Source organism: Papaver somniferum, chromosome 3 (genome assembly GCF_003573695.1).
Source record: "Papaver somniferum cultivar HN1 chromosome 3, ASM357369v1, whole genome shotgun sequence".
Lineage (NCBI taxonomy): Eukaryota > Viridiplantae > Streptophyta > Magnoliopsida > Ranunculales > Papaveraceae > Papaver > Papaver somniferum.
In genome coordinates, this window is record NC_039360.1 from 48,556,292 (window position 1) to 48,569,100 (window position 12,809).

The following is a 12,809-nucleotide window of genomic DNA, read 5'->3' on the forward strand; positions in this document are numbered from 1 at the left end:
AAGGCATGGCCGGCCGGCTTGGGCCGGTCCCACGAGTTTCCCTAATTTTTTTGTATTTTTGATGTATTTTTGATGAATTGAGGGAATTTTTCCTAATTTGAGAAAATACCATGAAATCAAGGAATTTGATGAATTCAAGGAAAACTAATAATAAAATAAGAAAACAAAGGGGCGTGTGGGACCGACTAGGGCATGTTCGGCCGGCCAAGGCCCGGTCCCACAAGTTTTCATAATTTATTTTATTTTATTATTATTTGATGATTTGTGAAAAATACCATGAAATCAAGGAGTTTTTTATGAAATTAGAGAAATAATAATAATAATAATAAAATAATAAGAAACTATGGGGTGTGGGGCCGGTTGGGACCAAGGCATGGCCGGTTGGCCAATGGTCACGCCCCACACTCCTTTCCTTAATTTTATATTATTTTTTATGGATTTATGGAAGTACCATGAAACCGAGGAGTTTCCTCGAGACGAAGGAGATTTGATAAAATGAGAGAATTTTCATCAAATCATGGAAAATAATAAAAATGCATTAAAAATATAAAACTGGCGTGGGATTGACCACGACACGGTCGGTCGGTCGTGTGTCCGTGCTCCCAGCATCCTGGTCAATATTTTTAATTATTTATTATTTTCTTCTCTATTTTGCATAGGTTCATCGTTTCGTTGTATTTTTGAAATACTCGTTCGTGCGGTGACTGTTAGTGTATCGTCGTTGAATACACCTTCACCATTTGAATCGGGGCTTATTTAGAGGTAGCTCAGACGCCCGGTTGTTGATTATTTATTACTAATTGTGGAATTCAATGGAGAATAATTCACAAAACTAGTAATAAGATGTTTATTATTAATTCATAGGATCAGCTGAGGATTCGACTACGAATTCAAAATAATAAAGTGAGCATTACCATTCCATGGGATCGTAGATTCGACCATAGAATCTGAGTAATTAAGGTTTATCTATTACCATTTATGAGACCAGTTGTGGATTCGATCATGAAATCGGAGTAATGAGATAATATAGTTATTGCTATTCTATGAGATCAAGCCGTGGATTCGATCATAGAATGAGAAAAATTGTTTATTGACATTCCGTGGGACCAGTCGCAGATTCGACCATGGAATAGGAAAAATTGTTATTGCCATTCCATGTGGGACCAGTCGTGGATTCGACCATGGAATAGGATCAATTGTTATTGCCATTCCATGGGACCAGTCGTGGATTCGACCATGGAATATGAGCAATTTTAATTAGGAATAATTAACTTTGTGGCTCTATACTAGCAGAGCAAGTTTTCTAGGAGCATTAATTATCCCGATATGAGCTTGTCCGTAAGTGATATCCTTTATATAGTCAGGGTAAACTCGTTGTTTGTTCCTGAAGACATTATCGCTTTATACTAGCAGAGCAAGCTGTCTAGGAGTCGTCCATCTCGTGATACTATATAGAAATAACCATAGAAAGTATTCAGTATTCATGAGATATGCCGTTTTCCGGTCATGAGACTACATATCTACATGTACTCTGGAGAAAGTACTCTCCGTTGTGAATTCGATGAGAGACCCGTGTCTCGATACTCACGTCTGATTATTGGATCAGAGCTTCGTGTAATTATGAGTTTACGATTTTAGCCCTTGTCGAAAATCCACCATCTACATTAAGTCCCCTGCTTACTGAGAAAAGTTGTGTTCCTCAGTCAGCATTAAATGGTGATTTTCCGGCCATAAATAATAATACCAGTAATTGAACTTAGTCATAAGTTGAGACGTTACTGGATTTAAAGAGCATGAGCAAACCACGACTTGATGAAGGCTTCAATGTCATGATTGGAGCATCGTTTGATGAGCATAAATTGGTGTTGATCCACTGGTTTGGACGACGAGTCCATGGTCGATTAGGATTCGAGGGCCGGGCCCAATAAGGAAATCCTTATTTTAGGATTAGACGCTCGTTTGTTCATTAGTTTAAAGAACAAACAAAATAGAATTGAGTCTAATGATATAAAGTTTTGTTTATGAGCTTTCACGAAAACCAAAATTTTATCTTTGTGAGATTTCACAAAATGGAATAAACTCTCGTTCCAAAGGTGAATGCTCCCACGAGAGAATTTTTTTTTTTTTTTTTTTTTTTTAAAAGACGTGCGTCTGTTAATAAAATTTTTGTCTATGAGCTTTCATGAAAAATTTTATTTTCGATATGTGAGCGTTCACAAATTTTTGAAAATATACTCTCGCTTCAAAGACAGATGCTCGCGCGAAGGAGAAAAAGTATGTAGATATATTTTTCAAATTTACATGGGTTTCACGTTAAATATTTACATATTTTGTAAAATCATGTTTTGATTTTGAACAACTGTTGAAAGTAGACAACTATACATGGTGAAATAATGTTTGTATGAGTTTGGCGATATTATAGTGTATGCACACATGTAGAAAACCAGCGAATGTTCATATGAAAGGTTATGTGAATTATTCATAGTTTCATGAAAAGTCAGGTGCTGGTTTTAAATAATGAATTTTGCTCATCTTGGCAAGTTTGAAGAGGCGAGCAAGTTTTTCGAGGGTTTTACGTTATTATCACTAAGTTCGTGAAACGTAAATAGGTAAGAGTGGAGGATTACCATTTTTGTAGACGCTGTTGTGAGCACCTTTAATCCATGATTCATTGTTCTGTCGAATCCTGCGCTTTGTATGAACGATGTGCTCTGAGTGGTGAGAGATCCTTCATACTGAGTTGTATTCCTGGTTATTCTGTTAGCTTTACCATAGGATGATCGTGTAGTGAGATCCCGGATCAATGTAGACTCCATGGAAATGGTGGAAAATCTACGGGAGCGGAGAACCCAGAAGTAAGGACTATAGGGTGTTAGCAAATGACGTGCAGTCCCCAGACGCTCCTTGTGTCATAACTTTACCCGTGTAATTAGGATCATGAGATCAAGGTTTGTTACTTCTTTTCAGACTTTTGCTCCATCGATTGACGGTCTTCACCTTGTTCCCGGGTAAACAATTCATGAATCCGGCACTGATGAAGAAGTCGATGTAAGTACCCTTTTTCGTGCACGTGATCATGGCATCTCCTTGAATGACATAATAATAATTGTTGTTGACGAACCCAAGAAGAAGTCATGGCATATAAGCATTATGTTTATGAAGCGTGCTCTTCTTTGGGATATGAGAATATGGAGAGTTCCCAAAATCCCGAACGGAATGAAGATAATGGAGTCGCCAATGGAGATTCCAACATTGCCGAACCCTCAAATGGTTTAGAGACTCCCCTAGTAAGTATATCTCCTGTGACCTCTTCATAGAAGTATGAAATTGCTGATTTGTGAGTGAATGAATGAAAACCCATGTGAATACACGAGTAATTTTGCCGAAATACGTCACCAGGAAATTTCAGACTTCAGCCTTTAGTAAAAACGCTGTAGAATCTTCGTTTGGGGTCGTATTTTCGACATCTGCATTTGTATCCCCAAACCCAGGTAATTTCCAAGCTTTATCAAAGAAGCTTTTTGAGTTTAGAGCTTGTTTAGGATCCGAAATCGACGAAACAGTAAACTTCCAGGAAACCTTCAGAAAATTTACAGCTGGCATGGGGTCCAATGTTTTGGCCACAACTCGTCGCTCGTTTCTCCAATTGTTGTGAATTTTGTATATGTTGTAGAGGACATCCATACGAAGAGAATGGTATATGACCCATACCTAGATTCTTCACCAATTGCTCCCATCTCGTCGGTTTGTACAGGACAGCATAAAATTATTTCAGACGGGCTTGTTGTAAAACACTCATGTTGCGTCTTTAAACCATTCGCTTGTGTCTCGAACGTCTGGTGAAGGATTGATGTCATTGATTCAATTGAGATAAGGACTCGTTGTTTGGCACATGAGCATGGTGCTTGATTACCACCTTGTTTCTGTCAGTCATAGAAACATTATTTATGAAACCCTGGTCATGGGACCATAACTGAGGTTGCTCTCAAGAGGGGATGATGTAATGACCATGGTTTCATGTCCCGATGGTAGCATTCCTTTTATGATGAATGATTAGCACTGGAGAGCCCGTCACCACGAGTGTTGGGATGTGAAATTGATCGTCATGATCGGTGGACCGACAGTCCCCAGTATATTATTGAATCTCCCTCTTTCGTTTTCCCTTCAAGACCTAGATAGAGGACCCGGGTAGAAAAATCGATGTAAAGACCTAGGTGGTCGAATTTGGAGGTACCTTGATGAAGGACTTAGCGAAAAGACCTAGTGGACACCGATCGACTGTGGAAGTTATGAATCTCGTCCACGAATCTCTGGTTGCGCGTTGTATGCTCTGGAAGCTGTAGAAACCTCATTCGACGTCGGAATTCGATGCTTGACCCCAAATTTTGAAGCTAAGAGATTGAGTTATCACAAGAATCACTCAATTTGGAGTTATAGAAGTCATACAACGAGGAGTGCACATTTGTAATTTGTAATCCCGTACAGATTTTTCAGATCTCGTAGACCTGACAGTAAAGGCCATATCTTTTAGCTCGTATGTCCGATTGATGCGCCCTTTTGGTATGTTGTAGAAGAGACATAGACGAACATCTTTTGTTGAGTAAGTATTGTCCTATTCCTCAGTCATTGGTACGTTTTTGTAAACTCATGGGCTGAAGTATGTTGTACTTTATCTGTAGAACATCTTGTAGAAGACTTTGGCTTGTGACCGTCAACCATGCAAGCTTTCGGAAGATTCTCATGCTATCGTTTTTTCACGTCTAGATATCTTGATATGAATCATTAGTGCTTGGAGAAGCCCGCTTCATGTGTAACACTTCATAGAATGATAAGTTGATGAAGCCATGTCATGAGGATGTTTCTCCCGTTGTTGATGCTAAGATCACGATTGAGTTTTCTCCATACATTCTTATTGATGCTGAGACCATGGAAGGATTTCCACCAGATATCCTTGTTGATGTCGATGTTATGGCCAGAGCTGCTCCAGAGATCGAAAAGGCTGGAACCATGATTATTCATTGCTCCTCCATTCAGTGAGCATTTATATTGACGAACTGAGTTGAGAATCCAATATATTGGGAGTTCAACCTGAGTGATCTTGAAAGCATGACTATATCGTGAAGCGGCTTTGTAAGTGAATCCACGTTGTTGTGGAAGATATCAGCAGAAATCTTCGTTCTCAGGTTGCCCAGTGTATGTTGAAGGAGTTGGTGACATTCATGTATGAATGATGTTGCATATGCTTCAGAAGTCTTATAATTAGATAATGAAGACTTATAGAATGTAGTGTCGATCATGCTGGTGTTGAATCTGTCGAGATATTTGTGTCGAAGCCAGAGGTGCCATTATCGAAGGTGTAATCTTTGATTGGGAGTACAATTTGAAGGCTTCTTGAGTGTTGAAGCGTCATACCCCTTGATCATGTCTTAGGTTTGATCTTCTGGGCCCCGACTATCTTCTGTTGATTCAGCATTCCTTTCGTTACAGCAGTGGGATTCAACACTTGTGCAGAAATCAGAGCTTTCTAATTTTGTGGCACACATGGACAATCCTGCAAGGCTATGTAGAAACTCCCAAAGTGTTCTTTGTCATGTTTGGACATTATCTCAGCAATGAACGTCTCAGTGCTCGATTCGGAGAAATGTTAGATTCAACCAGTTGGTAAAATGCTAATGCGGTGAAGTTACCATTCATAACGTATTACAGAGTTGCTAGCAGAATTAAGTCCCCATGCTAGGATAGCATGTGAGGAAATAAATGACGTAGACACGGGAGGAATGAGACTTTCCTGAGTGTGGAACCTCTTGATGAATGTATGCATCTTTTGCAGGTTCTTGCTTCAATCTCGTCAAAGTTTGAAATTCCTCCAAGTGCTCCGATGATGGGATGTCCGTGATATGCAACCAAAGACGCTTTGTCAACATTGATCCACGCTCGTTTGAAGAACATGTCATATTCTGGATCATCCTGATTATGTGAAAATTGGTTTCTGTCCAGGTTAAGCTTATGTCCACCTTAAGAGTGATGTAGCCATAAATATTTCTAAGCGATCCTTCAAGGTCTCTGATTGAGATGGGATCACGACTAGATTGTTGTCGAGTCCTGCCTTCGGCTCCGAGGGTTTTCAATGGAATGGTGTTGATAGCGGTGCCAGCATGGACCAACGTTCTCCCGAATTCGTTTCTTCTGAGATTGAGTATGGTAAGCAGTCCCCAGTCGAACATCTCTTGATCTGTGGCTGGAGGCTCAAGAAGTATTTCCGGAATGAACTTCTTGACACGATGTGGTTCAGTGCTGTGAACATGTATCTCCTTTGTGCCTTCGACGGATAGAGCAATCCACATTCGACCAAGGATTGAACTGCCTCTTTTACAGGTTGTTCAGAGAGTCGAGGTATTGATTGGGAGAGGATATGTGTACTCCTTCAGTCCCCAGTTGAATCTTGTGTAGATCAACCTTCTCTTTGAAGATATGCTTCAAAATATTACAGTTACTTGTTGGATGATTGATGAATCCATGAAGATGACAGTACCTGGGGTTCTCCATCTTGCTTCAGTTGGTTCTGTTTGATGAACATCAAGTTGATTGTATCATCTTGCACCCAGACTTCCGGTAACTCGATCACTTCAGAGAGGTTTGAGTCTGTCCGATCATTTCCCGGTTGTTGATGCTAGGTCGAGGTTTGTGCATCTTGTTTATCCTTCCTCTGTGCTTTTGAAGGAGCTGAGGTATGCTTGCACGGCGGTTCGACTTTTCGTTTGCTCCCTTCTGCAACAACGTTTGTGGAAGGCTGGAGGTTGTACTTCTTGTTGATCAGACGTCTGCTACGTCGAGCGCGGTTCTTCAGCCTTTGTAGCTTGTGTTATTTCTAGTAAAGCGGGTGCAATAGTCGCCGATCTCTTCGCCGCTTCATGAAGTACTGAGAAGGTATGGAACCTGAGATTCTCCAATAAGGCTCTGTAGACTGGAATCATTCTGTCGATGCATAAGTCCACAAGTTGCTGCTCTGTGACATTCGGATCATGGCAATCCAACGCTTGAACTCTGAACTTTTTTAAGTAATCGTTAGGATGTTTGTTGTTCTTTTGAAACATCCTTCCGGGATCATAGAGGGTAACTTGCTCTGAAACGAAGAAATACTTCCTATAGAAAGCATTAACCATTTCTCCCCAACTGTTGATAGTTCCTTGTGCGATGCTGTTGTACCAGATGTATGCTCTGCCTTTCAAGGATTTTGAAAATTCTTTGAGGCGAACAACATGGTTATGCTCATGTTCACCCAAAGATTCCAGAAACCGAGAAACATGTTCCCGAGCATTGCCGGTCTCGTCCTACAAAGTAAAGGTTGGAGAGATATAACCTTTTGGAAGAGGAATCTTTTGCGTAGTAGCAGGGTATGGAGGCTGGTGACGATGGACATGTGGGGTCTTGTCTTTTCCACGGTTCTCCAGAAGGCGTTACAAATCTTCCCGAGTGATGAAGTTTGATGACTCCTTCGCTGATGGACCGTCTGCACCTTTGCGGGCTTCATCATCATCCACTGTATGAATCGGGATTACCTCAGGATCAGCGTCTGAGGATTTTTCCTTCTCTTTTCCTTTTCCTTGGGTCTGCCCTGACATTGTATTAGTGAGAGCCTTCAGTTGATTAAATAGCTCCTTCTGTGCTGTCGCCATATCGGTTTGATTATTTGCAAGAGTCTCTTGCACTTTGATGAGATCAGCAATGGTAGGTGGTGGATTTCCTATGACTTCCTCAGGGTGTCGGCCGAAAAAAAGATACCCTCCGTGTTAACGTGAGGAGGAGTAACATCACCAACGTCAGTGTTAGAGGCCAGAATCGTTTCCGGGATATCCTCGTTGTCGTTGTTGTTGTTGCTAGTGCTAGCGCCGTTTGCGTTGGAACCTGTGACTAACCCAGACCTAAGACTGGCCATCTTGTGAAATTGTGAGATTGGAACCGAGAGAATGATCTCCCACTGTGGTCGCCAATCTGTGGATGGGGGAAAACAATTTACTGGTTTTTAAGGAATTGAGGAGACGATCGTACGGAGGAGACTTCTCGAACCGAGCGAAATGTTAAACTTCACACATATGCACCGCTGCAAAGGGGGTGCTTTAGATTCGAGATATCAATCTGTAGTACTCCGGCCTAAATCAAGACAATGACCGTTCCAGAGTAAATTCGGTCACAAGAGAGGATAGGTTGATCTGTAGGAGGGAAGCTGAGAAATGTGTGGAATCAATGGTAATCAAAGATTGTGGGTGTGTGTATTCTGAATATGATAAGCTCTGAGTGATTGAAATTTCTCAATTGAGAGTAATTGCTCAATTGATGAGTTGATGATCTCGTGTTGTCAGTTTGACGTGAGATTGATGATACTGATGATGCCGATGATTCAATCATGATTCAGAGACTTATTTATATTGCTGGAATTTTTAGACACCATGATCCCATGAAGTGTGACAGTTGATGGAATCAAGGAGTGGTAAAGTGGAGATCTTGTTTGAAACCAGTTGCTCAACATGTGGAGACTTGGTCGATTTTCCACCCACTACCTCGTGAATTCCTTCAACTGACTGCACGACTTGCTCACATTCCATCGTGTGTTTGTACACACGTGCCGTAGACCGCCACACCAAAACCCTAAGTGATATCCCCCCAAGTGACACGATTGACGTCTCGTGGTTTGTTAGTCAATTGATGACTTCGTGGTTTGATGGGACGATGAGTCCATGTAGTTGCTGAGTTGAACATGATGTTCTGAAACTCATGAATTGAACATGTCATGAGACAGAGGTATAATTCTTACGATAAAGTGAGCAAGTATTGCTCATTCGATGGATCGTTGAATATTGATTGTTGAACCAATATTACTTGGTTTGAGAAAATATTTATCATCTGAGCAAGTGTTGCTCATGTGATGAATTGTTGAATATTTGATCGTTTGAGCATGTTTTGCTCATCTGATGGGTTATTGGAAGCGTACCAAAAATATTAATTAGAATACTGGTCGTTTAACCGAGCATAATTAATAAAATTAATGACCATGAGGTCTTCGTAAAATTATTAAGGTTGGAATCTGGAATGATGATCGTTGGATTCCGAAACCCTAATTTGATCAATTGATGATCAATTCATGGTTCGTCAGAAGTTTAACCATGGGACAAAGGAGGGAGAGACTCATGGGACCGTGGATCAACCATGTAGTGTCCATATGCTCACGTGAGCAAATACAAAGAACTCCTGAAGAGTTGACGATTTGTTTATGAAAGAATGATTAAATGCTGGTTTAATCATTTATTCGAAAATGCTCGTCTGAGCCTTAGGTGAGAAAATCTAATTAATTATGACGGAGTGAGGGACCGACCATGGGGTCATGAAACCGGCCCTGGGTTGTCACGTGACCGCCTGACGATCACTTAATGAAAATCCAAAGTGTTTGGAAAATTTTTGGACCTAATAAGAGCAATTGTGCAAATTAGGTCAAAATTGTGAAAATTGATGGGACCGGCTTCCGTGAGCCAAAGAGACAATCTTGGTCGGTCAAGATAGCGTGCTCGTGTCCCCAAGGCGTCCGTGTCTCAGTCCTGAGAATTTTGATATTTTCTGGCATGCAATTGAGCATCCATTCGAGAAAATATGCCAAAATTAAGGTTTCGACGAAACTGAGGAAAACACCATGAGATGATGAAAATTAATTATAAAATAAGGAATGAGGAGGCGTGGGACCGGCATGGTCGGCCGGTCGTGACCACGTTCCCGTGGTGCCTTTTCCTTAATTTTATAATATTTTGATGATTTTATGAAAAATTCATGAATTTTGAGAATTTTGATGAATTTAGGGAGTTTCCATGAATTGAAGGAGTTTTCATGAGTTCAAGGAAGCAAAAAATATTAAAATAATAAAAACAAGGGCGTGTGGGACCGTGGAAGGCATGGCCGGCCGGCTTGGGCCGGTCCCACGAGTTTCCCTAATTTTTGTGTATGTTTGATATATTTTTGATGAATTGAGGGAATTTTTCCTAATTTGAGAGAAATACCATGAAATCAAGGAATTTGATGAATTCAAGGAAAGCTAATAATAAAATAAGAAAACAAAGGGGCGTGTGGGACCAGCTAGGGCATGGCCGTCCGTCCAAGGACCGGTCCCACAAGTTTTCATAATTTATTTTATTTTATTATTATTTGATGATTTGTGCAAAATACCATGAAATCAAGGATTTTTTTCATGAAATTAGAGAAATAATAATAATAATAAATTATTAGGAACCGTGAGGTGTGGGGCCGGTTGGGACCAGGGCATGGCCGGTTGGCCAATGGTCACGCCCCACACTCCTTTCCTTAATTTTATATTATTTTTTATGGATTTATGGAAGTACCATGAAACCGAGGAGTTTCCTCGAGACAAAGGAGATTTGATAAAATGAGAGAATTTTCATCAAATCATGGAAAATAATAAAATGCATTAAAAATATAAAACTGGCGTGGGATTGACCACGACACGGTCGGTCAGTCGTGTGTCCGTGCTCCCAGCACCCTGGTCAATATTTTAATTATTTATTATTTTCTTCTCTATTTTGCATAGGTTCATCGATTCGTTGTATTTTTGAAATACTCGTTCATGCGGTGACTGTTAGTGTATCGTCGTTGAATACACCTTCACCATTTGAATCGGGGCTTATTTAGAGGTAGCTCAGACGCCTGGTTGTTGATTATTTATTACTAATTGTGGAATTCAGTGGAGAATAATTCACAAAACTGAGTAATAAGATGTTTATTATTAATTCATAGGATCAGCTGAGGATTCGACTACGAATTCAGAATAATAAAGTGAGCATTACCATTCCATGGGATCGTAGATTCGACCATAGAATCAGAGTAATTAAGATTTATTTATTACCATTTGTGAGACCAGTTGTGGATTCGATCAAGAAATCAGAGTAATGAGATAATATAGTTATTGTTATTCTATGAGATCAAGTCGTGGATTCAATCATAGAATCAGAACAATTGTTTATTGCCATTCCGTGGGACCAGTCGCAGATTCGACCATGGAATAGGAGCAATTGTTATTGCCATTCCATGTGGGACCAGTCGTGGATTCGACCATGGAATAGGATCAATTGTTATTGCCATTCCATGGGACCAGTCGTGGATTCGACCATGGAATAGGAGCAATTGTAATTAGGAATAATTAACTTTGTGGCTCTATACTAGCAGATCAAGCTGTCTAGGAGCATTAATTATCCTGATATGAGTTGTCGGTAAGTCATATCCTTTATATAGTCAGGGTAAACTCGTTGTTTGTTCCTGAAGACGTTATCGCTCTATACTAGCAGAGCAAGCTGTCTAGGAGCCGTCCATCTCTTGATACTATATAGAAATAATCACTGAAAGTATTCAGTATTCATGAGATATGCCGTTGTCCAGTCGTGAGACTACATATCTACATGTACTCTGAGAGAAAGTACTCTCCGTTGAGAATTCGATGAGAGACCCATGTCTCGATACTCACGTCTGATTGCTGGATCAGAGTTTCGTGTAATTATGAGTTTACGATTTTATCCCTTGTCGAAAATCCACCATCTACAAAGGATAAATCTGTCTCCCACAGATAAACCCTAGGTTTTGTTCCGTCTTAAGATATGAAATCAAGGTGAACAGGAACCAATTGATAATCCGGTCTTATATTCTCGAAGAACAGCCTAGATTAATCAATCACCTCTCTACAATCTTTCCTGACTACACAGGCGGTTTATCGAGGAATCACAAACAGTGAGACGAAGATGTTTGTGACTTCTTTATGTTGCCTATCGGAGAAATCTCACGATCTCAAGCCAATCAAAGATTGTACTCGTACGATAGAAGATGCAAGATCAGATCACACAACTACGATAAAAGTAGTATCGGTATGGCTTCACAATCCCAATGAAGTCTTTAAGTCGTTAACCTGGTTTTAGAGAAGAAAACCAAAGGTTAAAGGAGAATCGACTCTAGCGAGCGCACTAGTATCACACAGATGTGTGGGGATTAGTTTTGCACAATGCTAGATGTCTCCTTTATATAGCCTTCAAATCAGGGTTTTACCTTAGTTACAAAGCAATCCATATTCACCGTTAGATGAAAACCTGATTTAGATTCAAGCTAATATATCCCAACCGTTAGATCGAAAAATTAGCTTGTCACACACACTTGGGTAGACGTTTACTGGGTTTGTGAAAACCATGCCCAAACGTGTACGTGTATGTTGGTTCAACATGGTAACCCAAAAGGTTAATCATATGAGCAATTCATATTAACCTAGTTCTTCTTCACCATAACTATTTCAATTGACTCCAACTAACTAGCTAAAGAGTTGTTCAATTGTTATGAGATCTTATGTAACTACACAAGACACAATTGAAACAAAGATGATTCGATTCGATTGAATCGGCTCATGAACTTTATAGCCACGGTTTGCATAAAGCATTCCTTAGTAATTTAAGTTTCATGTTCAGAGTACATCTTTAGATCATAACCACTTAAGCTCACAAACAAGTTCGCGGACTTAAGACAACCGGTGGAGTTTTCCAAACTCAGCAGAAAATCTCGGCAAGGAGACTTTCGCCAGTTCGCGAACTAGGTTCGCGGACTGAGTTCACGGACTAGGTTCGCGGACTGAGTTCACGGACTTATACGCAAACGAGTTGTTGGAAAATCCCAGCAAAAATTCTCGGTCGAGAACTTCCGTCAGTTCGCGGACTGAGTTCGAGGAATGTGTTTGCGGACTTGGCAAAGCCAATTCCACCGGTTTCTCTCAATCAACA